Source organism: Chenopodium album, chromosome 7 (assembly GCF_948465745.1).
Source record: "Chenopodium album chromosome 7, dcCheAlbu1.1, whole genome shotgun sequence".
NCBI classification, from domain to species: domain Eukaryota; kingdom Viridiplantae; phylum Streptophyta; class Magnoliopsida; order Caryophyllales; family Amaranthaceae; genus Chenopodium; species Chenopodium album.
In genome coordinates, this window is record NC_137840.1 from 52,769,842 (window position 1) to 52,773,340 (window position 3,499).

The 3,499-nt window shown below is 40.1% G+C and overlaps 1 non-coding gene across 1 annotated transcript; it reads right to left on the reverse strand.

Annotated features, from left to right (window-relative positions):
- Positions 1-1,114: 1,114 nt before the first annotated feature.
- LOC145641222 (small nucleolar RNA R71) lies at positions 1,115-1,221 on the reverse strand. Its single transcript, XR_014115281.1, has one exon. It is a non-coding gene; the product is annotated as a small nucleolar RNA R71 (small nucleolar RNA).
- Between the last annotated feature and the right edge of the window lie 2,278 nt (positions 1,222-3,499).

Below are 3,499 nucleotides of genomic sequence, written 5' to 3' on the forward strand. Positions count from 1 at the left end.
AAGTAAGAGCTTTTAAGCATGAAAATAGCTAATTGTTCTTGCTAGGGCTTATAGGATGTCGTTCTCAATGTCTTTAATATGTATGATTCCATGAAAATGAAAATAAGTATGATTGCATGTTAGGGAAGCTATTAGTTGATCGAAAGAAACTCTTAGTATTGTTTTAGGAAGCATCCGTCCTGGGGAATATTTATTGATTTAATTGAGGGAATGGGATTGTTCTATTGCATTGATTCATATTAGTGGGGATACTTAATCTTAGATGTCTTTAGTTCTTGATTAATTCATTATTATAATTTTCTTTGCTTGATAGTTCGTAATTGTTCTAGAACAGATTTCTCAATATTGATTGGTTACTTGCTTAGTATTGATTTGAGTCTGTTTAATTAGTAGTCCTTAGTCTCTTGGGATTCGACTTCTACTTGCTCAACTACATAGTAGAGTTAGTTCGGTTATTTTTGTTAGGTACGCGACACGCCTATCAAATTTTGGCGCCGTTGCCGGGGACTAACGGTTTTACACTAGTTATTTGTGATTCGTTTTTACTAAGCTTTATTTGTTGCTTCGGCTATTGTCTCTTGTGTTTTTGATTTCTTTGCTTTTAGTTCTTTGTTGCATGCAAACTCGACGTTCAGGGTCAGACGATTTAATTCCATTTGATTCTTAAATTGAAGCAACTGCAAGGAGACGAGGAGGTAGAAGAAGATGGAGAAATCAAAACCATAGATACATGGTCGATCCAGGAACAAAGTCTCTTTTAGAGTATGGTATTCCTGATACCACAACCGGACTCCTCTCCAGCATTGTCAGACCACCTGTTACTGCTCAGAACTTTGAATTGAAACCACTGTTCATTCAATTCATCTTTAATGATTCGTTTGCAGGCACGCCTCATGAGTGCCATGTCAGTCACATTGATAGTTTCTTGGAGAAGTGCGATACTATGAAACTAAATGGTGTTACAGATGATGCTATTAGACTTCGCCTTTTTCCTTTCTCATTACAAGATAGGGCGAAGGAATGGTTGAGAGATGAAGGTACCGGCTCTTTTGACACATGGGACAAATTGGTGAAAGCTTTTCTAGTCAAGTTCTTAGGACAAGAAAAGACTGCAAGGTTGAGAAATGAGCTATCTACTTTTGGGCAGTCAGATGATGAGTCCTTATATGAAGCACGGAGGAGGTTCAAGCGATTGCAGAGACAATGCCCTCACCATGGTATTCCTGAATGGATGTTGATCCAAACCTTTTACAATGGTTTGACTCATGAGTTCCGAATCTATATTGATGCTGCATCTGGGGGTTCTCTCTTGACTAAGAACCCAACTTAGGCAAAAGAGCTAATTGAGAAGATGGCGGCAAATGATAATTACCATCCAGAAGGACGACGCAATGTTAAAAAGGGAGGTATGCATGATGTTGATGCTCTAACCCTTTTAACTAGTTCTATGCAGGCATTGACAAGCAAGTTTGACAAGTTCCAAGCGGCATCTTCTGGCTCATCTGCTGAAACTTGTCAAATGTGTAATGTACAAGGTCACATTTCCCCTGATTGCCCACAAAATTCACATGAGATGTCGATTGAGGAAGCCAATGCATTCTACACTTCAAATCCCAAAAGGCCATATGATCCTCACTCAAACACATACAATGAAGGTTGGAAACATCATCCAAATTTCTCTTACAAGAATACCCAAGCTCAACAAAATCCACCTCCACCACCACCTCGAAAAAATAATTATAATGCTCCACCCGGTTTCCAAGCAAGACCACCTCTATTCCAACAAACTATGCAACCACCTACACAAAAATCCAACCTTGAGCGAATGCTTGAGAACTTCGTTACCACAACGAACAACAACATCAAACAATTACAAGCTCAGAACAAGCTCATGGAAAATCAAATAAGTCAACTTGCTCATCAAGTTGGCCAATCTTTGAAGACTCCGGGCACTTTTCCGGGTCAAACAGAGCAACCACCAAAGGGGCATATGAATGTCGTGACTTTGAGGAGTGGAAAGCAGTTGGAAGATCCCCCCATGAAGGAGCCATCAAAGGAGCTTGTTGAAGAGGTAGTCAATAAAGACAAGGTGGTTGATGATAGCGCGATTGAGGAAGAGCCAAAGGCATCAACTCCACCACCACTTGTTCCATATGTGCCAACAGTTCCTTTCCCGCAAAGGTTGGCTCAAGCTAAGTTAGAGAAAAAGTATGGAAAATTTCTTGATATTCTGAAAAAGCTTCACATCAACATTCCATTCTTAGATGCAATATCTGAGATGCCATCTTATGCAAAAATTTTAAAGGATATGCTCTCTAACAAGAAGAAGCTACATGAGAATGCTACAGTTGCGTTGAATGCAGAGTGTAGTGCAATTTTGCAAAATACACTTCCTAAGAAACTAGGCGATCCAGGTAGCTACTCCATTCCAGTGAAGCTTGGGGATATAGAGATCAACAAGGCATTATGTGATCTTGGTGCAAGTGTGAGTCTCATGCCGCTCTCTATTTGCAAGAAACTTCAAATGGGTGAACTAAAGCCTACACGCATGTCTCTACAACTTGCAGATAGGTCGGTTAAATTTCCCTTGGGTATACTTGAAGATGTTCCTCTTCGTGTGGGAAAATTCTTTATCCCATGTGACTTTGTTGTGATGGAGATGGAAGAGGATGCACATGTCCCTATTATACTTGGTAGACCATTCTTAGCCACTGCAGGTGCAATCATTGATATGAAGAATGGAAAAATCACTTTTGAGGTGGGCGACGAGAAAATGGAGTATTCACTCTTGAATGCTATGGGAACTCCTTCCATGGGAGAGACTATTTGTCAAGTGGATGTCCTTGATGACTTAGAACGTGAACAACTTCCCTTGACTAAAATAGATGATGCACTTGAAACGGTGTTGGTGGGGAATTCCAATGAGGAAGATTGGGAAACAAGGGAGTACACGCGGCTACTTGAGGAAGGAAAAGCAAATCCAACCACCGCTCCAGTGAAGGAAGTCCTTAGTGTATCAAGTGTTGGGGAGAGTACTACGCCTCCCGAGGTAGAGTTGAAATCCCTTCCCTCTACTCTTAAATATGCATATCTTGGTCCTAATAACACATATCCTGTTATTGTTAATGATGAGCTTAATGACACAAAATTAGAGCAATTGCTCATTGTTTTGAGAAAATACAAAAGTGTTATTAGGTACACCATTAATGATATTAAGGGTATTAATCCCTCATTCTGCATGCATAAGATAATTCTTGAGGACGATCATACCTCCTCCATAGAACCTCAAAGACGACTTAATCCAAACATGATGGAGGTAGTAAAAAAAGAGGTTCTTAAATTACTTGTTGCGGGAATAATTTACCCTATCTCAGATAGTAAGTGGGTTAGTCCTGTACAAGTAGTTCCAAAGAAAGGAGGTATGACCGTTGTCAAGAATGACAAGGGTGAGCCAATCGCCACTAGAACTGTTACAGGTTGGCGAATGTGTATTGATTAC